The sequence below is a fragment of the Rhincodon typus genome, chromosome 23, assembly GCF_021869965.1.
Source record: "Rhincodon typus isolate 14 chromosome 23, sRhiTyp1.1, whole genome shotgun sequence".
NCBI classification, from domain to species: Eukaryota; Metazoa; Chordata; class Chondrichthyes; order Orectolobiformes; family Rhincodontidae; genus Rhincodon; species Rhincodon typus.
Window position 1 is genome coordinate 15,359,781 of NC_063354.1, and position 25,029 is coordinate 15,384,809.

The 25,029-nt window shown below is 39.6% G+C and overlaps 1 protein-coding gene across 1 annotated transcript in view; it reads right to left on the reverse strand.

The window, feature by feature from the left end:
- Window positions 1–25,029, reverse strand: part of LOC125485901 (zinc transporter ZIP11) — a 364,685-nt gene that overhangs the window by 290,592 nt on the left and 49,064 nt on the right. The gene's annotated exons all lie outside the window — the stretch shown is intronic.

A 25,029-nucleotide genomic window follows, 5' to 3' on the forward strand; every position in this document is an offset into this window, starting at 1 on the left:
TGTGAGGATGCATAGTCATGGTAACTGCGGGAGTCAGTGGGTTAGTAGCGGATATTGGTCGCCAGCCTATCCCCAGAGGAAACAGAGGAGTCAGAGATGGTCCAGGTGATGGTGAGAGTGGGGTGGGAATTGGAAGCAAAATTAATAAATATTTCCAATTCCAGATAAGAAAGGAAAGCAGCACCAATGATTTCACTGATATGCCAGAGAAAGAGTTATGGGTGGGTGCCGGAATAGGACTGAAACAAGGAATATTAAAATTAAAATTAAAATACAATTAAAATCTGGGATATTCAAGTGAACAGAAGTGCAGCAGCACAGGGTTGTAGGACTGGAGGAGATTACAGAAATAGAAATGGGTAAGGGTTGGGAGGGAAATTTGAAAACATGGATGAAAATTTTGCAATCTAACCAAATAAGTCAGTGAGCAGAATGGGTGAATGGAGTTTGATTCCAGTTAGGATATGGGCAGTAGATTGAAAAGGTCACATTTCACCTGGAAATACAGAACCGTTAAATGTGTGCTACCTCTCCACCAGTCATGCAAGACACTGCCAATTGTGAGACTCCAATATTCAAAGAGGGAGTTAGAGAGAAAACAGGGAATTACAGACCAGTAAGCCCAACATTGGAAGTGGGGAAAATTCTTGAATCCATTAACAAGGACTTTATAGGGGAGTATTTGGAAAGCAGTGGTAAGATCAGACCGAGTCAGCATGGATTTATGAAGGGGGAAATCATGCTTGACAAATCTGTTGGAATTCTATGAAGATGTAATTCATAGAGTTGACAAGGGGGAGCCAGTCGATGTGATATATTTAGACTTTCAGAAAGCGGTTGACAAAGTCTCACCTAAGAGATTATTGTGCAAGATTAAAGCACATGGGATTGGGGGAACTGTATTGAGCTGGATAGAAAACTGGTTAGCAGAGAGTAAAAAAGAGTAGGAATTAATGGGTCCTTTTCAAATTGGCAGGAAGTAACCAGGAGGGTGTCACAGAGATCGTGGCTGGGACCCCAGCTATTCACAATATATGTTAATGATTTGGGTTAGGGAACAAAATGTAACATCTCAAAGTTTGCAGATGATACCAAGTTGGGTGGGAGGGTGCACTGTGACAAGGTTGCAGAGATCCTTCAGCATGATCTGGACAGATTGGGTGAGTGAGCAAATCAATGGCAAAGGTAGTAGTATTTGGATAAATGTGATGTAGTTCACTTCAGAAGCACAAACAAGAAGGCAGATTGCTATCTGAATGGCTGTAAATTGGGAGAGGGGAGGGTGCAGTGGGACCTGGGTGTCCTTGTGCACAGGTCGCTGAAGGTAAGCATGCAGGTGCAGCAGGTGGTAAAGAAGGTAAATGATATGTTGGCCTTCATTGCAAGAGGTTGAGTGCAGGAGCAGGGATACGTTGTTGCAGTTACACAGGGCCTTGGTGAGGCCACACTTAGAATACTGTGTGCAGTTTTGACATCCTTTTCTGAGGAAGGATGCTCTTGCTCTACAGGGAGTGCAGCAATGGTTTACCAGGCTGATTCCAGAGTAGGGAGACTAACGTATGGGGAGAGATCGACGGATTGTTTTTGCTGGAGTTCTGGCAAATGGCGGGGGGGGGGGGAACCTCATAGAGGCTTATAAAATTCTAACAGCACTATACAGGGTAGATGCAGGGAGGGTGGGTGTGTCCAGAACCAGGAGTCAGAGTTTGAGGATTTGAAATGCACCATTTAGGATGGAGATGAGGAGACATTTCTTCGCCCAAAGAGTGGCGAGCCTGTGGAATTGATTACCACAGGAAACAGTTGATGCCAAAACATTGAATGTATTCAAGAGGCCGCTAGATATAGCACTTGGGGCAAATGGGATCAAAGGTTATGGGGAGAAAGCAGGATTAGGCTATTGAGTTGGACAATCAGCCTCCTCCTGCTCCTATCTTCTATGTTTCGATGTCATATGCTCACTCAGTCTGTCTCTTTCTCTCACACCAGTATTCATTTGCATTACTGCAGGCTTGTTTCATTGAATTTGCTGGCATTCCTCCAGACATCTGCACTTCAGGAAACACATGCTGATCAAATGAGCATGGCCCAAACGTCTGGTTTCCTGGGTCAGAACAACTCTAAACAGACTCTTAAATCTCTTGGCTCTGGCAAAACTCGGCAGCTAATGCATTGATTGCGAGATGTGAATCGCAGTGTTGGAGTTACTGCTTTGTGTTTTTTAAAAATTAACATCAGCATCATGTCCACCCATGTATGGCTTCAGAAAGGCTGCTGATTTTTCAGCACAGGCTTTGTGAAATGTGAGTGTGTGTCGGGGATGCAATTAATTTGCAACAAGCGATTTTCCCAAAATCACTGAAGAGAAATGAACTGTGTCAGTTCTTCTGTTCAATACGGACTGACTTCCTAATTTAGATTTGAATGTGTATTTGCTGTTGAACCTCTCAGATCCCCTACAAGGATCATTATGGGTAACAGCAACAACCTCGATATTTCTTCTGGTGTCATTAAGTTAAGGACAACTGAGAATCAAGTAATCAAGGCCAGTGCCTGTTTAGAGTCAGGATAACTTGAATTTACCACCCATGATACACTACCAATCCAAAAATCAGCTTGTAGGTTAGGAATGAGCCAAGACTCCTAAATGAAATTCTGTCAGAGTGCAGGGGTAGTTTGGAGGTCATTGCTGGGACTCCTGCTGTTTCTAACTTACACAATTAACCTGGAATGCAATGCAAATTCAACACAAAGCAGTCAAATGTGCAAATGATGCCAGACCAGGCTAAGCGATGGGACTGGAAGGAAATTACACAATACATTAAGACAAGACATGTAAGCGGGTGAAATAATTTCCAATGGAAATTAACAGAAAAACATTTAAAGCAGTACACCTAGTGCGGTGGCCGTTTTGTCTTTTTTTTGTGGGGGGCATGCTATTTTTACACTGAGCTGATGGTGCCTTTAAGAACTAGGTTTCTCTAAGATATGATTTCTGACAAAGCACCTGGCATCCAATAAATGATCATGTGACCATGTTGCCTGGGAGATAAACTACAGGGTAAAAAAAGGACAACAAAAGTTAATTATAGGGATCTGCGTTCAAGCAGCTTAGCTTTTACATTCGAGAACTAGCAGACAGCAAAAAGAAACCTCTCTTTGAAACAAAGTTCAACTGAAATGTGTCTCGGCTAAAAGAGTTTAAAGTCTTATTAACTGAAGGTCTTTTATTAAAATACCGGATGTTCAGATTGTAAAAAAATGTTACTGGTCTCTTATCAAGATCATGGCAAGAGGAAGCAACACAGAAACAGTATAATACCAGTGATGAGGGACTTCAGTTACATGGTGATACCAAAGAAACAGACTGCACCCCTTACTGCAGAGAAGATTAATTGGAGATTTAATATAGGTGTTCAAAATTATGAGCAGCTTTTGTAAGCTAAATAAGGAAAAATCGTTTTCACTGGGAAGAAGGTCAGCAAACAGAAAACACAAATTTAAGATAATTTCCAAAAGAAGGAAGGAAATGAGGGGATTTTTTTTCAGTGAGTTGTCGTGATGTGGAACTCTCTGTTGGAAAGGATTCATCAGTAACATGCAAACAGGAATTAGATATGTTCTTGAGAAAGAAAATTGTGCTAGTCCATGGGGAAGGCACAGGTAAGTGGATATCAAATACCTCTCTAATGGAAAAATGGAGAAATGACCTCCTTCTATATCGCTCAATGAACAATGATCCCTAAAAATATTGAAATAACTAAAGATTAAGCTGAACCAGACTCGTCTCAGAAGGTGAAGACAAATGTGTCCAAGCAATGCAGAACTGACAATATTGAACCACATAATCAAATTAATTTCTGTGACGGTATTTTGCAAACTTTATGACTATTTAACTGCAAAAATTGAACTTGGTAACACAATTATGAATGAAATAAGAGACCAATATCAGGTAATATTTCCTCACATAAAAGTACGACCAGGAAAGAGTAAATTGGGCTATAGGAGACAAAACCTGATAATCAAATGGATACCATAGAGGTCAGGATACCACAGAGGTCGGGGTGCATTTGTAATACCCTGTGAATGTACACATCAAAATTTGCCAACTATAAGTATCCCAACAGACATCTGAATTCTTTGTGTGCAGTTGTTATTAATCTTTAGTTGGTTTTGTGAGCATGTATCTTCTACATATTGGACGGTGCAGGCCCGATAAAACGAATGTGGTTATTTGGGTGATTGTTTGTAGCAATTTCCAGCTCAGGGGAGTGACAACAGCAACAAGTCACCGAATCCAAAATGTTTCCACACTCACAATGATTTGATCAGACATACCCCATGGTGAGGCCATTTTCCAAACACATTTTGATAAAGAACTCTGCTTTTTTATCTCTTCTACAGAAAGAAACTCATCCAACTTTATAAGACGTTGGAGGATAAAATGAAAGAAATACAAATTTTGGAAGTCTTACTCAACATTTCCTAGTTACATTACATCCCCTCTTTGATTTGCAGAGTATTCTAAAGGGGCCCATCAATCATTTTGTTTTCAGTTCTAAGGAGCTACACTCAAACATAACCAATTATTTCTCTTTTCAGATGCTGACGGCATTGTGACTTGTTTTTTTTTATTCATAGAAAAGTATAAACTGTTATTAGATAAACCATAATGTTACAGCAAAACAGCAGGCCACTAAACCCTGTTTAACAGAATAAGCATTGTTCTTCACATAAACTACTTAATTTAAACTACTCTAGCTCACTCTCCAACATAACTCTCATTTCTCTCCTTTTTTAAGCAACCAGTTCCTTTTATGATAATTTATGAACTCTGCTTCAACAATGGTTTATGGAAGACAACTCCATGTTGAAAGTAATTTCTGTGTGAATGCATTTTCTTCTAAACTTAATGCCTATTCTTTTGTTCAAATCTCTGAACTGGAATAGCTTTCGAACCAATCCATTGTTCCAGATATGAATGATCTAAATCCCTCAGTTAGATTCAGTAATCAGTTGCTGTTTACAGGAAAAACATCTGAAATCCAAAATTAGCCTAGTTTTAATTGTCAAGTATTTTATAATCTATCCACAATTAAACTCCAGAACTTTAGGATATGATCTCTACTGTTAGTCCACAGTAACCATCAAGTGAGTGGTGTATTGTCAAATACTTCAGCAACATATGGGCAAGACAGAGCCAGTTTTAGTAGCTCAACGTGTACCCTGTACTGTGGCATTACAATGTTTCTCTCAGTAGCTGTGACACAGTTGAAATCACTCAAATATAAGCAGAACAAATACAAAGATAGAAAGTGCTGGGGAAACTCAACAGCTTTGGCAGCATATTTGGATACAGAAACAGAATTAATTTTGCGAGTCCTACATGACTCTTCTTCAAAGCAGCAAAGGCACTGGAAAATGATTTTTATGATGTAGGCAGAAGGGGAGGAGGAGCAAGTAGAACAAATTGTAACGGTGCCCAGAGCAAAATACAGTTTTGCTCAATGTAATCTGGAGGAATAACACCCTGTTTTCTGCTAGGCACATTACAGCCTGTCAAACTCAATATTTAGTTCTACAACTTTGGAACATGATCTCTGTCCTCCATATTTCTTACATTGTCCAAACACTGCTCCCCCTGAAGCTGTGTCTTGTTTGTTTTGTGATGACTTTGCTCTCAGCAAAGTGGTTCCCTTTGCTCCTCCTCACATCTATCATTTACACCCATTTCACATCTTTACTGTTCCTTTACCACTGTTAGCTCTCCCTTCATCTATTGCTCTGGGCACTCTCACAATCTGATCTCCCCCTCTGTCTACAGCATAAAACACAGCAGCCCCTTTCAGGAGTGTCAAAATGGATTTGCAATGTTATCTCTGCCTGTCTCTCTACAGATAGTGCCAGATGTGCTGAGCTCTTCCAGCACATTCTGTTTCTTTTTTAGGTGAAATCCCCTCAACTTACATGTTATGTATTTTGCTGAGTTTCATATTCCCCACTGAACCTTCAGAGAATGCAAGAATAGACATTCAGATCTTGATATCTTGAAGTTGTGAAAACAATTTGGACCTCAAATAAAGTATGTGTCAGGCAATCCAAGGGAATTAATGCAATGAATTACAATCAAAGCTTAGATTTGGCTACAATGCTGTGAATTTCTCTCGAGGTCCAAAATATCAGGAACTGATAATGCAAACTGGATTGAATTGTACATCAGAGGAGATAAAACCAAATTGCCTGCTCCATGAAAGCAATAAGTGGTGCACAATGTAACATACACAAAGAGTCAAGAAAACTGTCTGTAGAGGTGAAGGAGCAGAATGAAAGATGCACAATATCAACAACCAAGTCATGTTCAAAGGAAAAAAGGCCATAAATGGGCAAAGAATGCAACTTTGTCACTGAGTCATGTACTGAATTTCACAACAGATTCAATTCATTGCCAGCTGATCATTACTGAATCCTTTAGATGCTTTGAATTATGCTGCAATTCAAGGCTTCTGAACTTAATGCACGAACATCGAGTGCCAACATCAGGCATAAGGATGCACCACAGTTTCAAGAAAGGAAGATAATAAAAGAAGATGACCTGCTGCACATATCACAGGAGGAATAATTGTGGTTATCTGCTCCAAACTCTGCACAGGCTGGGACTTAATACATTGCTCTGGTGAAGAATTAAGTCTGCACCCTAGACTGGTTGCTGCTCCATAACAAAGTTGCATCACATGACTAACTCACAACAGATGCTAACTCACATCACATGACTAACTCACAACCAATACTAACTCACATCACATGACTAACTCACAACAGATGCTAACACACAGCACAGCCTGGATCAACAGCTCCCATGCTCACAGGCTTCCTATCCATTCATTAGTCAAATAGATATTTCAAGATCAATCCCACTGAAGACTGGCGCATCCTTTTCATTACTATTCAATTGTAGCATTCAAAAGTAAAAGCCATCTGATTAACTGAACACTGTGTGGTGAAGAAATTATGGCGGAAATAAAAAGAATACCACAATTCACAGAAAGGCACAGCAGTGTCTGAAAGCAAAAAGACTCAGGTTTCAGTTAGGAGCCTACATCAAAGGTGAGTCGCACTGTAGATACCTATTACCAGCTGTACATCTGGGGGACTTTTTATACACTCTCTTTACACAGTCAATGTTGGTTCAGCAAGATCTAGGAAGGATATATTTTCTCTTAGTACATTAAACACTTGTCAGTCACCTTCAAGGTCTCAAGTAATACTGGAAAACTCAGTTGAGGCCCAAATGAATTCTAAAAAGTACAACTGCCAAGCAATACAAATTGAGGTCAGAATTTAATCCAACCCTGGAGTATTCTAGACAATAAAGCAGACCGCACGCAGCCAACTGTTATGGGGCTATGCAAATTGTTCAATTGCTCTACACAGTCACAGATTGAATTAACACACAGGCACGATATTTTGAAGAATTAGTCTGCTCGTGTTGTCCATCAGTCAGTTTCCTCAGAACAATTCCTTAAAGCAGATAGACATCCATTATTATTAAACTGAGTATGCATGCAATCTCGAACTGCAATGGATATATGAGTAAAATCTGATAACCAGACAGTCAAGGATTGATGAAAATTAACCATGGGAAGATCTCAGGATCTCATCCGTACTCAGTGTGTGCATGGTACTTCCTAAAAGTTTGAGTGCCATCAGTCCAGAGCCACAAACAGACTTAAAATGCACATTATCTTCCCTATTAATTGCAGTAATAATGGGTAATGGCAGGTCAGAGAGATAAGAATTTCCAATGAAATTATGATTGAAATCAATGCGGCTGAAAATCTCTCCTGCATTGTAATCCTGAGCAAATTTGCACACTACAATCTCTGACAGCCACAACACTGGATTTATACAAAAAGCAGCTCACAGGCCATCATTAGCCTTCCTAATAATGACTTATTTGAAATTTTGTTTGTCTCACCTTTAGTTCACATCATGATCCAATATGGTCCTGACTATTTTGTTACGTAATGGGTTCTGTACCCACTCTGGGTAGGAGGAGGTACAGAGATAGAATTACTTAGTCTTTATTCTGTCCACAAGTGGTGACGCTACAAATCACATCTCCTAAAGTCAAAGAGGTTTATCCTCTAAGAGGTCATATTTGGGGTTACCTCAACATATAATACTTATTCAGCAGCAATAAAGGATGTCTGATGAGGATAGGTAAAAAAGGCTGGGCTTATTTCCAGTGGCATTTAGATGAGTGAGGGTTGACTTAATTGACGTATAAATGATCCTGACTCATCTTGATAAGGTGGATATGGAATGGATATTTCCTCTTGTGGAGCCTATCCAGAACTAGGTATACCATTTTAACATTCGGGTTTGCCTTTCTAGGTCAGAAAGGCGGGGGGAGTTTTTTCCTCTGTCAGATGGTTGTGCAACATTGAAACTCTCTACCTCAGGGGCACTGAAAATTTTAAGGCAAAGGCAGACAGATTCATGTTAACTAAGAGAACTAAAGGTCATCCCAGGGAGATGGGAATGTGAAACTTGGAAGATGAACAGGTCAGGCATGTTCCCATGGAAAGTTGGAGCAGGCTCAAGGGTCTGTATGGTCCACTTGTATGCTCATATTGTAATAGTAAACCTATTTATTGGTAAGGATTTGAGACTTACATCGTAATTTTAAAGGAGTTTGGATGACTGTTTGCTGTACCTGTGAAAACAATCATGGATATTCTCAAACACAGAATATGTACACCCTTCCTGATTCACTAATCTTCAGTTTTTACACATTAACTATTACAGGATAGGTACTTCCTCCGTAATTTAAAAAAGAAACTGAAAGAACTGCAGATGTTGGAAATAGGAAACAAAAACTAAAATTACTGGAAAAGCTCAGCACGTCTGGCAGCATCTGTGGAGGGAAATCAGAATTAACGTTTCGGGTCCAGCGACCCTTCCTCAGTGCTGATGGCAGCAAGGAAAATGGGTGGGTGGAGGGGGTAAGGAGTAAACAATAGATGGAGGTACAAATCAGAGAGAGAGAACAGTTGGACCATCAAAGCAGTGGATAACATTCAGCTTAGGAGAATGCATGGCTGCTAATGGGGACTATTAGTGGCTAACAATGAGTTGGGTATAATAGTAGACCATGTGATAACAAGGCCTGGTGTGTTGTGCTTGGGGTAAGGACATGAGAGAAGGTACCTCAAGCCTGAAAACTCGATATTGAGTCCAGAGGGTTGGAGGGTTCCCAAGTGGAAAATAAGGTGCTGTTCTTCCAGCTTGCGCTGAGCTTCTCTAGAGCACTGCAGCAAGCCTGAGACAGAGCCGTTGGCCGGGGAACAAGGCGGTGTGTTGAAGTGGTAGGCAATTAGAAGCTCAGGGTCTTTTTTGCGGACTGAATGTAGGTGTCCTGCGAAGTGGTCACCAATCTACTTCCTTTCTGTGATCCTGGATTTCCTTTGCGAAGTCAGTTCTTGCTCCAGTCCACAAGTTTCAACATTTCCACCCTCTCATTAAGATGACAATTCCTTTGCCACAAAAAGCACTTCACGAACCATGCTAAAATTGCATTGATTGCAGTTGAAGAGTTCTGCAAGTTGAGGCACAGTTGGTACTTACCAACTTGTTCAAACACTGCACAGCAGCAAGCAAATAAATTATTAAACCATGTAGCCAAAGCAAGAACAGCATAAATCAGAGCAAATCAGGCTCTTTTTGCTTCATAAGATAACCCAGTTTCCCAGGCAGGAGAGATATAAGACAATCAGCAGGGAATTTTTATTTTCTCTTTTATGTCCAGGAGAGTTATTATGAGCTAGAATGCAATAGCTGAAAGGATGGGACAATGAGTCAGTGGTATTTTTCAAAGGAAATTGTATATATATTCAAAGAGGGAAAAAAATTGCAAGAGGAAGAGGACTGGATGAATTGGATTCCTCTTTCAAAGTGCTGGTATTAGCACAAAGGACCAAATGACACCCTTTGTAGTAGGGTAATTCTATTCTTCAATTGTGTGGTGCACTGGTCACCGGTGTTGAATATGATGTCTGGTTTGGATAATTTACATGTCAGAAATAGGGTTTACAGCCTGGAAAGAAGGTGGATGAGAGGTGATCTCCTAAACAGATTCTGGCTCATGGAAGCAAAAACTCTTGGCAGCATTTTGGAAATGATGAGCAGCCATGAGCTGGAAAGTGAGGCATGAAAGGCCCCACCATTTGCAGCTCGAGGTTGATGCATCTGCTGACAGGAAAGTTAGCAGTGTACAGCATGTCATCTACCAGCTGTCACAGTGGCCTCGTGCAGGGGCAATGTTGTGGCTTTCCATTTAGACAGGAGTAATTAGAATTTGCAGCACACATGAGATCTTTAAGGGCTCGTACCCCTGCTACATTGCACAGCCACCTTAAAAATAGTGTGGATCGAGGAAACCAGTATCTGACAACTCTCAGTAATGATGCCCCGTCACTGGTTGTGTACACCAATGACCAGGCTCATGGCTTGGCAGGTGTGAAAACTAAGCATGAGGCCCATCAGCCCCAGTCGGTGTGGTGTGTGGATGCTGCCCCTTCTAAGTGCATGAAGGCTGGGACCAGAAGATGAGGCGATCCTAATGAGTTGGTAGGATAATGGCTCAGAAGACGAAAACCAGCAAGGCATGTGACACATCGAGGGCACTGATGCTTAGGAAGAAAATTGATCAGTTGCCTGGGAAGACTCTGGAATCTCACACAGTGGGGTATGAGTTTATAATTTTAGGGCCTAAGTGCCTTCTCTCATGTTCTTATCCCAACCTCCACATACCAGGCCTTGTCATCGCATGGGTTGCTACCTCAAACAACACATTGTCAGCCAGTAAAGGTCCCCATTAGCAGTTATTCATTCTCCCAGGCTGACCTGTACCCATTCCTTCATTTGCCCAACTGGTTGTCTCTCTCCATCTATCATTACCTCCTTTCCCCCTCCCTCCACCCCATCTTCAGATTATATACCAACCTTTCTCCAGCTACAATCAGTTCTGAATGGGGGGTCACTGGACCCAAAATGCTAATTCTGCTTTCTCTCCACAGATGTTGCCAGACCTACTGAGGTTTTCAAGCAATTTCTAATTTTGTTTCTGATTTCCAGCATCTGCAATTCTTTTTTTTTAAACATTCCAGCATAGTTGTGGTACCTATCAATTCCTTGTTAGTAAATAACCTATCACTGCTCTAAAAATATTTACTTACCTTGCCTCATGTCTCTAAAGAACAGAATTCCACAAGCTCATGATCTATCCGAAGAATAGATTATTCCTTATCTCCATTTAAATAGGAAGCCCTCTATTTCTAATTTGTGTCCCCCAGTTTGTGTTCCAGAAGGAGAAAATGCCCTTTCAGCATCAATCCTCCCAAGTCCCCTTAGGATCTTCAATATTTCAACAGGATTGCCTCTATTTCTTCTAAACACCTGTGGATTTAGGCCTAATCTCCAACATGGCTGGAGGGCGACAAAGGCTGCGATCTGAATATTCAAGGACACATGTCATTTCAGAAACTAGGAAAGGGTGAAGGGTCAGCACTGTTAGTTAAGGATTGTACATTAGTACAATAGTGAGAGATAGCTGATCTTCATTCTAAGATGTAGAATCAGTTTGGGTAGAGATAAGAAAGGGAAGAATTAATTTGTAGTACGAAGCATAGAGGGAAAAAGAGTCGTCTAGGTCATAACATGACAGTGTGAGAGAAAGGTACCATGATAAGCATGGGTGATTTTAATGGATGTGTAGATTGGACAGTCAAATTGGCAAAGCTACCCTGGAAGTTGAGTTCATAGAGTGTTTTCAGAGCAGCAATTTTAAGGTCAACTAGACAGCAGACTATTCTGAAGTTGTTAATACACAATGATTCAAGATAAATTAATGACCTCATCGTAAAAGCACCATGAGGTGACAGTGATCATTACATGTTTACATTCATGAATTTCACATTTTGTTTTTGAGAGAGAAGAGCGAATTTAAAACAAGTGCTTTAAATTTATATAAGAGTAATTATGAGGTCATGTGGACAGCTGGCTAAAGTGAACTAGGACATAAAGTTAAGGGAGAGGTCAGTTGAGATACCATGGCAGATATTTTACCACACTCAGCAACTCCAATGGGAAACTTGAGGGAAGGATGCATTATCTCATGTTAACTAAGTATGTCCAAAGATAGTATCAAATTGAAAGAAAAAAAATCATATTATTCGACAAAAAGGAGTGGCAGGTCAGAAGATTGGACAAAATATAAAGAAAGCAAGGAAGGGTTAAAAGAAAGGAATCAGAATATGAGAGAAAGTTAACTAGAAATATAAAAAAAAGAGATAGTAAAAGTTTCTGCAGGTATTTTAAAAGGAAAAAAGTGAAGCAAATGTTGATCTTCTAGGAACAGAACATTGATCTTCTAGGGAATTTATAATGGACAATAAGAAAATAGCAGATGACTGGAAGAGATATTTTGCAAATGTGTTCATACTGAAGATATAAATAACATTCCATAAATAATTCTAAATCAAGAGGTGAGAGGGAGGCAGGAACTTGAAACAATTACAATCACTAGTGAAAGAGTACTAAGAAGATTATAAAAACTAAAAACTGATAGGTTTGCTGAATTTCATGCAAGGTCCTAAAGAAGAAGTGGCTGATGAGATAGTAGATGCATTGCTTTCAATCTCATCAGCTCCAACAACACTGAAGAAGCCCAATGCCATCCAGGATAAAGCATCCCGATTAATTGGCCACATCTGACAGTTTCAACATCTCACTTCATGACAGTGCATGGTGGCAGCAGTGTGTACCATCTGCAAGAACTCATCAAGGCTCCTTACAAAACATCAACTTCCATCACTTAGAGGGACAAGGGCAGCAGATACATAGGGTATCTGCACCTTCTCCTCCGGCCACTCACCATCCTGACTTGGAACTACATTACCATTCCTTCACTGTTGAAGGGTCAAAATCCTGGAACTCCCTCCCTAACTGAACTGTGGTGCCCCTACAACGCACATAACTGCAGAGGCTCTATAAGGCAGCTTATCATCACCTTCCAAGAGCAACTGAGGATAGGCAGTAAATACTGGCCTGACCAGTGACACCAATGTCACATAAATGAATCATAAAAATTCTAAAATTCCCTAGATTCTGCAAAGGTCTCTTCAAAACAGAGTGCAATGCTAATGCATTGTCATTTCTTTTTGCACATACTTCTGACCTGGTTGAAGCCTCTGGATGATTCGCGAATTGAGTTCAGCTCAATTTGGAATATGACTGCAATTTAGTCAAACCATTAATCTCAATTAAAACCTGAGACTTTAAGACAGCAGTCGACATGATACGTTGACAGGTTAAATAGCATTCTCACATCAGAAAGCTACTCTCATGATTCAATAAGAAATACATTGGAACACTGTAAAACTTCAGCCATGCTTATTAAAAACATATGCAGATGTTTAGGATATAAGTACGATCCAGAACTGTAAAAAAATCCAAATATTTATCTTACCTTGTAACTGCATTAATACCCAGGCATTATGCTGTTTACACTCATATAACACCTCCCCCTACCTCAGGATGTTGCAAAGTGGTTTACAGGCAATGAAGATGCATTTTTGAAGTGCAGTTACAACATTGAAAAACATGGTCATTGATTTGTTTCACAGGCAGATATTAAACAGAAAATCAGGATTATGTAATGTTCTGATGTTGATCGAAGGTTAAATATTAGAGAGGAACCAATCTTTCATGTGGAACCTCACACATTAGAATGGACAGTATACTTTGCTATTTCATCAGCCCTAAACAAAATTAAGGTGAAATCAGAATGAATCGAATCCCAGGGGGTCTGCCACAAATTCCAGTTAAACAAAACTTTATGATGGCCAAGGAGGCCATTCTCACAGGAACACATCTCTATAAAGCCTGATATGTTATGTCAAATACAACAGATTCAAATGCCAAATAAAAACAGAGCAAAGCAGTGATTAAGTCTTTATTTGATTTGTTCATACCTTACAATGGCCTGATCTTGTAAAATACCAAAGCTTTCTCATTGAAAAATGTCAGGAGTTAGCTCTAGAAAAATTCCATAATATTTTTCTGCTTAGTGTGGTGTCTTTGGATGTGTAGAACACAGCTGACTATGCCGTTAATTGAGATGAATAGTTTGGCTACATTGCAGTCATGTTCCATTTTCTGCATTGCAAAATCCCAGAGAATTCTACAGCCTTTACTGTTTCAGTGAAGGAAACAGATGGGCGAGTAGGCATGCATTCGTCGTGGTCTTCAGAGTCATCAGCTTCCTTAGGCTCCTTGGCTGTAGAATATGTTGCGTCTTTGATTGCATCATCCTTCAGTTTCTATGTGCAAGATACAATGTGGTCCACCTGCACACATATTGCCCAAGTTTTCTCTGCTGGAATTTCTAAGCCAGCCTTGCACAGGCAGTGAAAGGAACCTCATCACCGGGTTAGTTGGTCTCTTGCCCTGCTCCTGTCCATACTTGACCTTTGTGCAGATCTTACCCACTCAAATCCAGCATGGCAGAAAAAATTTGTAACTATGGCTTTGTTGTTATCTTTAACATCAATATAGCCTCTAGAACAGTGATACTCATACTTTTTATCAATGGCCTCAATCGTCTCAGAGATCAGATGCTGTATGTATTAGGTTTTCAGGTTCCTAATGACCTTGTGATAATCCCAGCTGACTGTACCATTGGGCAAGTCTGATCCCAGAATGAAATATGCTTGATCTTTTTTTGGTTTTGTTAACTTTTTTTTATAGAATCCCTGCAGTGTGGAAACAGGCCCTTCGGCCCAACAAGTCCACACCAACCCTTGGAGTATCCCACTCAGACCCAGCCCCCTATAATCCACCTAACCTACACTTCCCTGAACACTATGGGCAATTTAGTATGGCCAATCCACCCTAACCTGCACATCTTTGGACTGTGGGAGGAAACTGGAGCACCTGGAGGAAACCCACGCAGACACGGGGAGAATGTGCAAACTCCACACAGACAGTCGCCCGAGGGTGGAATCAAACCCAAGTCCCTGGCTCTGTGAGGCAACAGTGCTAACCACTGTTTCTTTAACAATAGAACAGAACTATACTGCATAAAAGAAAATAAATAACCAAAACCAAATTATTTCAATATTGAACACAATTTGACGCATTTCTGGTAAGAAACGCTGCAAATTCAGCACAAAACAGGCCATTTTTTATAACCATAATCGAATGGTTGAGGCAGAGGCAGTGATGTTGTGGTAAAGTTACCAGATAGTAATCCAAAACTCCAGGCTAATTCCTTGAGGATGTGGGGTTGAATCTCACCATGATGAAATTTGAATTCAGTAAAAAAAAAACCTAGATTTTTAACCTGAAAGCCTAATGGTGACCACTGTCAATATTCATTTTAAAAAAAAAACTTGGTTGCACTAATGTCCTCCAGGGAAGGAAGTCTGCCATCCTCACCTGGTCTGAACTGCATGCGACTCCAGGCAGAGCAACGTGGTTGACTTTTAACTGCTCGCTGGAATTAGGGATGAGCAATAAATGCTTGTCTATCCAGCGACACACTCACCCCATGAATAAGTAACTAAACAAAAGGCTGCAATTTTACAATAGCAAACAAAAATCCTCGTCTCATAATGAGGCAGAAATGATGACTTCCTAAGGACAGTTTATTGTACCAGAGCGTCAAGGCTTGTGTTTCACTGATACTGTTTTAGCAACATCTACATCAATAAATTTATGACTTGGTTCCTGCTGCAGTCATGATTCAAGCATTTCCAGAATTCCTGTCACTAAGCTGATGGACTAATCTTCCCTGTGGCAGTTTCTTACTGGTGGGTTATACAAAAACCATTTACAGTTTTTTTTCCTTAAAAGCAATGTGGGATACGGCTCACATATACTGCTCAGAATGTCAACATGCAGCGTAATTAATTTTCCTCTCTTTTGCCCACCCACCTTGGCGCAACCACTTACTTGAATTCAGAATGTCAATGCTTCCCACACAAAGCACATATTCAGAAGAGCAGAAGAAAAAAGACACATTGCAATTACAGTGCAGCTCTCCAACTCATTCGCTTTAATAGTCTCAGCAGAGAGAATCTTTGCTTTGATCTCCCTGCAATTTAATATAAATAAGCATGACAGGTGACTTTCATCTGTTATCTCTAATTTAAAAATAATAAAACAAAGATGGCAGTAGTACTGAGGGGAAACAAAAAGCCGCATCCTTTTTTTTATTTTAAAAAAGCCAGATCCATCGCTTCGCTTGCAATTGTTTTACAATGTTCAGCTCTCCTGTCAGTTTCCACTGGCAATGTAAACACCTCAGCTCTCAGAGACGCATCTGCATTCCATGTAAAATTAAAGACAGATTGATTTACAAAGCCTGGGAGGCTTCTTGTGAAAGAATGGTCCCATTATCTTACAGACTGAGAAGAATACTGTAAGTGTTATTTTACATGTGGTTTTATCGAAGATGTAATGCTGCAGTCCTTAAACAGAAAAGCTACATGCTCGCTTTGAAGCCATTCTGAATCCTAGTATTCCTGAAGTGACTATTTTAACTTGCTTTAAGAAACACATGAAAAATATATTACTCAGAATTCATGTATTCCCCAACAACAAATTGAACTGTATGAAAGAGATCTTCACAACGTGTGGGAAAAACAAAACACAGTAAAAATTAAAGCCCCATCACAGCAAACATATACTTCCACAAAGCAGAGGTCAAAATGACAAAGGATTGACCTGGTGTGGAGGAAGGCAGGGAAGGACAGAATTTGCTCTTGCTTATCATCACAATTTAGGATTTGACGAGTTGAAATTGAAACTTCAACTTTGGAAAAAGAACTATTTTTATTGATCTCTTTAGTTCCGCAAGCCTAAATCTCTTCCCAATATGCACAATGTCTGGTTCTAAATACCAGAGGTTATAGTGAGAAGCAAATTTATCACTTCCTTATCTTCCTCCTAAAGGCACTATCTCTAAAATGATGCATGGTTCCTACTACAAAACAACAATAACTATATTTCAGAAGTAATTTAGAAGTAAAGCGCTTTTTGAAGTCTTGAGACCATGAAAGGTGGTAGAAAAAGACAACTTAAATTCTTATAATTTAAATGTCATTTATCGAAACAGAAGTTAGGTGCCTTCCCATTTGTGATTTAGGTTGGTGGGCATCAGAGGGCAGTCAAAGGAACTTGGAGACCTTGATGACTACTGATCACACAACAGACCAGTTATAGTACCACTGACAAGCTCTCAATCTGTTTACCACAAAAATAATCTTTCATTTACCCAGGTCAGTACATTTCTATTTTTTCCTTTCACATTCTACAGACTTGCTGTAAACCTCGACTCATGAGGCAATGGAATTGAATGCTTCAAGATTATGAATCAATTCCCAAATTTGATCCTGGCAGCTTTGATGAAGGAATTAAACATGAGGGAGTTGAGGGACAAGGTACAAGTTGGCAAGTGAAGAGTGAAAGGAGAGGTCATGAGGCACTATGCCACCCAAAATGTTAATAGAATAGTGCAATAAGGTGGTTAGGAAAATCACAAAAGTGGACAGCATTAAACAAACTGAAGAGAGAAGAATGCGGGAATGATGAGAAAGTTAGTGGGTCGATGGATTGTTTTCTGAAAAGGACTCTAAGCTGTTTGACGTTTCCTGACTGATGCACAATCTCAAGAAGCTGCTGCTATGGCAGTTTGTATAAATCATTGTTGCCTTTTTGATTGTATATTCTATCTCATCACAGGGAGTAGTTTGCTTAAGTACCAGGGACTCTTTGTTGTCAGAATCTTACAAAGGATCAATCAGATCTCTGCAGTTCCTGTGCGTGCAGACCTGTATGATGTACTGCACCAAACAGAGCACAAGCCTATATTAAGCCGATTCCAGAAGATATTAAACAAGCCTATGATGGTGGAGAGGGGTGCTCCAGAAGTTATCTTTCCTGAAAGTAGATTCTTCTTTATTAAATAAAGTTACAAATGACATTTTTTTAACAAATGACATCAGCTTCTGCACAGAATATTTACAACTTATTTCCTCTCTGATGTACATCATATGATTTTAATCCTCAATCTGCTCTGAAAAATCCTGTGTTAAAAGAAGAAAATGTTCTTAATTTGTAATGCTTGATGTCATTTTTGCATGCAACTGAAGCATCTTCAAGCTCAAAAGCACTTTCCTATTTGCACTGATGATGTAAAGTTATCCAAGGGTGGTGACATTCATCTCACTTATGAAGGGATCCCACCATACTGTTGGAATGTTTACTTGTCACCAGGAGCGCATCGGGAGCACAAACGCTTATGTTCTGTATCAACTGCTCCAGCCCCATATGGATTCTGTCATCAGTTTTTACATAACTCCTACGCATTAGGGCCTGTTGCTGTGAAGGTTACGTTGTCAAGGAGCAAGTTTGAGACCAGATTGCAAACAGCAGCAAACTCAGTGTTAACCAAAAGTGTAATACACATGTTGGTGCATCATTAAATATAACCTGATAAGTATGCAATAAAATTTGCTCTAATCTAATTTCACACTTACATGAACAACGAGAAATAGAACAAGATCTGTAAAGCTACAATGATTAATATTCAACAAAACCAATTACTCGAGAGTGGATTTATGAATGCAATGTGATCATTGCACAAAAGAAAACTTGATTATGTTAAGTAACACATATATCTCTCTCGGATCTGTATGTGCAAAATAATTGCCTGTCTTGTAACAACATTCAGTCATTTTGAGGGGTTGTAAAATAAAATTAATTCTGTATTACATTCTCCAAATAAAGTACTTTCATTTCCAATTTTAAACTGGAGAAAAAAAATCCAAATTGCAGCATCAGTGATCCTGAATTGTTCAAAAAATCTGCATCCCGTTCACTAATGTAACAAAACACACATTTCAGATAGTGCAACCATTGAAGCTTAGCTCCTGATGACTGTCAATTCAAACCCTGTTGAAGCAGGGATAAAGTCATGAGGGTTAATGTTAAAAGCATTAAAAAGTAAATTGTATGCTAGCCTTTACTGTAGTTATGATTGATTTAAGTTGTAACAATTACCCACTGATACACAGGCAAATGAGGTAATGAGAAACTAAAGGTTGAGTTGCCATGGAAACCAGCAGACCCAAGACTGAGACTGAGACAAGACACAGGCCCTCACATTAAGTTGAGAATTATACAGTGTGCTGAAACCTTTATATTTTTGATACATTTTCCTGGGTATCTTGTCTGTAACATATGCTTGAATAAATCTTTGCTTGCTGAACCCAAGACTTGAAGTGGCTGTTTATGTCTGCCCCAAGAATGTGGTGCTTTTGCAGCACTTTTATAATTGGTACTTGTGTAACTCAAATCAGAAGAGAGTGAGAACTCTGCACTTCCATTGCAATATCTGGCACCTTTGTCCTGATGGCAGAGATATGGGTCCATGATTCCACTGTAGTATTCCAGAGCTAGTCTTCCCATTGCAAAGGTCAACAACCAGGGCAGGAAAGCTGATTCACTGTGACCTGAACAAGGCTATATATGTGGAAGTGGAACCCAGTTAAACTGAAGGAGAAATATCAAATCCTTCAAACATCACGCAGCTTTCTGACATGGATGTGAACCAGAAAACATTAAACCCAATGTTTGCCATTTATGAATGATTCGGTCTCCAACACAAAGAGAAACCTTTCACTAAAGCTACCTTTGAAGTTGTGCATCCTTTCAATAACAGGGAATATTCAATCAAAAAGGCAACAGTGATTCTTACTAAGCTGCATCGATGAGGGGGACTAAGGTGATTATCTGGCATTTTTTTTGCTTTACAATGAGCAGCGTTCCAAGCTTTTGATGATATATGGAAAGTGACAGATTACACCTCACACAAAAGAAGCCAATGAGCTGTCATGGTTAGTTTGTAGTGATGGTAGTTGTTAAGGGCAGAGAAGAGTTTGAATGCTCCTTACAACACAGAAATCAATAACCTCTTGAAGAGGCTGGAGTGGCAAAGCCAGACGGTAGTTGACCTTTATTCCTTCACAACAGGCTAGTGGGCATCTTCCTTCTGCCTCATTTTCTAACGCAGTGCTATTGATTTCCCCTAGTGTGTGTAATTCAACAGATTAATTTCCTTTCCTCAGAGGGATAGGTGATGCAATCACTTGGAACATTCTCTTTTCACCATTGTAATTGGAGTTTAAATTCACTCCAGGCATACAAGAAAACCTCGCTCTCTCTCTCCCTGATGACTGTTGTATTAATTATTGCTTTGCATGACAAAAATTAACACAAGAAAATGTACATTAAAAGAGATAGATAGTATAATTAAAAAGTTTTTTTTTAATTTCCGGAACTGTTTGTTCAGCTTGTGTAATTTTCTCTCAATTTGGTCATTTTTGCCTCATTCCTCCTATTCTGAATCATTCACCCAAAGAACACCAGGCAGTTGTGGGAGTCTCTGCCACGCAGCCATTATCTGTGCTTGTGCATCAGCAAGTTATAATTAATTTGGCTAACTGTGGGAACATACAGAAGAGCATAATCTCTTTTATCTCCAGTCCATCTATGCATATTTCCAGCAGCAGGTGCTGGAATAGTAACTGGGAGCGGGAACCTGAACTGATTCACCCACATTGACACCAGGTTACTGAGGTCACTTGACAGGAACCAAATCAGCACAGAAAGAGATCAAAACTGTGACTGTACTGGCTTATAAGCTCAATTACTTGTTGAATAAATTTGCCAAACCATCAGTGCAAGACCATTTATTTTTAATTACTATTTGCTGTATCTCTCAACATAATATCCTCAACAGTATAACCTCATAATCAGATACTTTTTTGCTTCAGGCCTACCCATTTTAAATTTACTTACTTGTTCGCTTGACTATTTTTGAAAAAAATCATTTATTTTATTAATTCACTCAATACATGTCCACAGAGAGTTAAGAAGGCATATGGAATATTTGCCTTTATTAGTCAAGGCACTGAAGAGAAGAGCAAGGAGCTGTATATAACATAATTAATAACACGATAAAAAGAATGTGATTACACGAGAGGGTGTAGAGGAGAGTCAGCACGATGCTGCCTTGGCCAGAACTACTCAGTTGTGAAGAGAGAGAGTAGGCAGGCTGGGGCTGTTTCCCTAAGATTAGAAAGGCTGAGGGGGGATTTAATTGATGTTTACAAAGTTCTGAGGGGCACAGACAATCTAAATAGGTAGACATCTTCCCCTTTAATAGCAGGATCAACAATCAGGGGCACAATTTTTTAAGGTCAGGAGCAGGAGGTTTAGAGGGGATTTAAAGAAAATTTTTTTATCAGAGGGTTATGGGTATCTGGAACTCACTGGCTAAAAGGGTCGTAGAGCTAAGTTTTAACACCTAGCCATTTTGGATTTGTATTATTGGTCTTACAAACAATAATGTTCAAAGGGAATTATTCATTTGGCACATGTTGATCCTGCATGTTTATCATCAGTGCCATGAAGTAACAAGACCAGGGCTAGACTTAGAAAAATAGAAAATTGGAGCTGGAGTAGGCCACTTGACCCTTCGAATCTGCTCCACCATTCAATATGATCATGGGCAATCATCCAACTCAGTATCCTGCTCCTGCCTTTGCCCTGTACCCTTTCAACCCATTGCCCTAAGAACTATATCTCATTCCTACTTGAAACATTCAATGTTTTGGCCTTAACACCTTTATGTAGCAAATAATTCCACATCCTTACCACTCTCTGAATGAAGAAAGTTTCTCCTTGTCTCAGTCCTAAATGGCCTAGGGAGGGGCTGAATAGGCTGGGGCTATTTTGCCTGGAGCATCGAAGGCTGAAGGTTGACCTTATAGAGATTTATAAAATCATGAGGGGCATGGATAGGATAAATAAACAAGGTCTTTGCTCTGGGGTGGGGGAGTCAAAAACTAGAGGGCACAGGTTTTGGGTGAGAGGGAATAGATTTAAAAGGGACATAAGGGGCAACTTTTTCACACAGAGGATGGTGCGTTAATGGAATGGGCTGCCAGAGAAAGTGTTGGAGGCTGGTACAATTATAACATTTAAAAGGCATCTGGATGGGTACATGTATAGGAAGGATTGATAGGGAAATGGGCCAGATGCTGGCAAAAGGGACTACAATTTATCTAGGATATCTGGTCGTCATGGACGAGTTGGAATGAAGGGTCTGTTTCTGTGCTATACATCTCTATGACTCTATGGCTATGACTCTACTCTGTATCCATCAACTGTGAGCCCTGGTTCAGCAACTTCCTGGTTACCGATACCTTTCTTTGACTGACTGTGTTCATTGTGGTAGGAAATAGTAAAGACAGATGGTTGAGCACTACTTAAACCATAAATTAAGAGAAGCCAATATAGGTACCAAAACAAAATCAGGTACCAAATAGTAAATGCCAAATTTAAGGCTGACTTCAAAAGACAGTTTTTGCCAAAGAGTCTCAAGAGTTTCTTGGAGCATAGGCAGAACATTCTTGGGGGCTTTTGACAGGAACAGATGTAAACAAGGGAACGGCAGTTTTCTGTAGAATTACGTGCTTCAACCGTCCTACGTATTCTTATCTTCTAAATCTGCAGATTCTCAAAGATTAATCAAATGTGGAATTTCTAAATATTAATGAACAGGCCATTAACACGTAATAATTAATTAACCTGCAACAAACCCAATGGGGTCACATGTAAGCAGACAAATTTTGGAGGGTCAGTGGAAGGATTCATTTACATACCACCTTCCATGACATTGGGACAGACTGTGCAGTATTTCTGAAGGGAAGTCACTGTTGTAATGTAGGGAAATGCATCATCCAATGGTACACATCAAGGTTCCCAAACGGGAATAAAACAAATTGCCAGGTTATTCTGTTGTAGATTGTGGCTCAGGCATAAACATGAGCCAGGGAACAAGAGAACTGCCCTGCATTTTGTTGAATATTCTGCAGGGTCTGTTATGTCCACCGAAGAGAGCAGGCTGGACCTAAATATAATGTTACCTTTTGTATAGAGACCGATAATTCTTGTAAAAATTCAAATTGACATAGATTTCATGTCTTAAGACATTTTCTGTAACAAAAGCCGAAAAACATTGTTGATTAAACATTATTTTTGCATACGACCTATAATTTAAACAACCGAGCAGCATTCCTTTCTTCTTTTAGTAGAACTAAAAACATACTTCACAAATGCACCTTACACTGTCCTTGAAGTAAACATTCAAATGAAGCACTCCGAGGTGATTCCCAGCTTCCAACGGTTTACTTCTGTTATTATGCTTTCTCAGATTGGAAACTATTAATTTCAGAATTGTCTTTCAGAATAAGTCCATTCCACCATGTAGAGGAAACTACTCAAATCTTCCAAACTGATTTTAACTCCTCATAAGTTTGGTCTTTTCAATCCAAGCTTATAGTCATATTCTGGTGTGGTGAACAGCATTGTGCTGCGAAAGCTTCTCTTCCTCACCCAGATCTTGGCATTCTAAACTTGTCTGAGACTTTTCTGAAAAGTCCAGACCCGAAACATCAGCTTTCCTGCTCCTCTGATGCTGCCTGGCCTGCTGTGTTCATCCAGTTCTATACCTTGTTATCTCATGGTTATCTTAGACAGCTTCTCTCTCAAAAAATATTTCCATGACAATATGAACCACATGGGTCTTGTATCCAGGCATAATTGCTGATTTGATAGCATTGAGACTTCAACTCACTTTTATTTTGGAAGTAAATGGATATTTTACAGCACAACTGTTCACAATCTAACGTAAAGAAGAAACGAGCATTATGTTCCTTGTGATTGCAAAACTAGCTAGTTCTCATTCAACAAACATGGAAATACTGCAAACTAAAGTTAAAAATGCTGCTAGTGTTAATTGAACCAACTGTAGCATGAAGACAACTGTCCAAACCTATAGTTTCCTGACTGAATTACATATTCAAAATTATGCGATTTAATTTTCTCTAAAGTCCATTGCAATTAGGGAAAAAATAACAATTAATGCAGCTGTTAAGGTTTCATTAAGGCCCATTATCGGTTGCCACATATAATTAAGATAATTACTATCTAAGAGTGGTAGCAATCATGTAAAATTGCAGCTTTGTATTCAGAGTGGAATACTGAACTATATACTGCCCTGGCAAATGAAGGAATTGCTGGTTTGTATGGACCATTACGTACTATGGCAAATCAATGTAATATTTTAGTAAAGCAGTATGCAAATATGCATCATCTGTTTAATAGAAACAGACAGCACTAGCATATTGATGGATTTATCTTACATAAAACAGGGTGAATTTCCCAATGCTTTTCCCTATGCCGTTCTGACGTTTACAATGATGAGCAGTACGGTATCAAGGAGCTTCACTGCTAGTCTCAATGACAAATGGCAATTATGAAGCACTGTTTACCCCTAAATCATCACTTTAGAGTCACAGTCATTTATGACAAAAGAGGAGACCATTTAGCTTATCGAGTTAATTCCAGATGAAGCAACTCAAGCAATCTTATTTCCCCACTCCATCCCCATGGCTCTGTGCTCATACCCTTCCCCTGTCCAAACAGTTTCCCTTTAAACTTATAGATCCTGTTTGCTTCCTCTATCATCTTTCACAGTGAATTAAACAATAGATCACTTCTACTTCCTTCCTACATTCCATGTCATTGCCAGAGTCCAGCGAGAGAAATCACGAATGTGTCTCTTCTTTCTCATGTCCTATATCCACCATGCTCCTCTCCCCATCAAACCCTTCAGATGCCCAGAATTGAGAATAATAGTTACAAAGAGGTCAAGATGTTTCATATAGGTTCAGATCACCTAGCTTTCGTACTCTGCCTCTATTTATAAAACCCACAGAACACTCAGATTTCAGTATGATATGTTTATAACTATGAGACCCTGTGCTAAGATGGGATGGGGGGTGTGAAGAAGGGTCAGAGAGGCAAAACACCAGGCGCTTTACTTGTTATGGAATC